At 72.4% G+C, this 392-nt stretch overlaps 1 long non-coding RNA gene across 1 annotated transcript in view; it reads right to left on the reverse strand.

The window, feature by feature from the left end:
- Positions 1-371, reverse strand: part of LOC102373373 — a 3,013-nt gene extending 2,642 nt beyond the window's left edge. Inside the window, exon 1 of the long non-coding RNA XR_325580.3 lies at positions 246-371. This is a non-coding gene — a long non-coding RNA (uncharacterized LOC102373373). The remainder of the gene's footprint in view (positions 1-245) is intronic.
- Between the last annotated feature and the right edge of the window lie 21 nt (positions 372-392).

The raw sequence follows: 392 nt of genomic DNA on the forward strand, positions 1-392 counted from the left end.
CCCCCAGCGCCCACCGCCCTGCCGCGCTGGCACCCGGGCACGGAGGGTACAGGCAGCGCCAGCACCGCGACCCTCCTCCCTAGCCTGCTCTTCAGCCTCCGAACCCCGGGGAGCCGGGAGACCCACAGCAGCAGCACTGCCCCGACGCACTTCCTGGGGCCAGCTCACAGCCCCCGCCCCCGCCTTTACCCACCGTCCCAGGCCCCAGTGCCCTCCCCTGGGTCGGGTCCATCACACTCACTCACCGGAGAGCTGCAAGGCTTCTCTTCACAGGCTTCGTGGGCTGAGAGAGAAGGAAGAGCGAGTCAGAGCTCCCTGAGCGCGGGGACCGGCTCCCCCGGCCCAATGCCCCCCACCAGCCCCCGCCGGCAGGACCGCGCAGACGCCAGGGC

The sequence above is a fragment of the Alligator sinensis genome, unplaced genomic scaffold, assembly GCF_000455745.1.
Source record: "Alligator sinensis unplaced genomic scaffold, ASM45574v1 scaffold2211_1, whole genome shotgun sequence".
In the NCBI taxonomy this organism is placed as follows: Eukaryota; Metazoa; Chordata; order Crocodylia; family Alligatoridae; genus Alligator; species Alligator sinensis.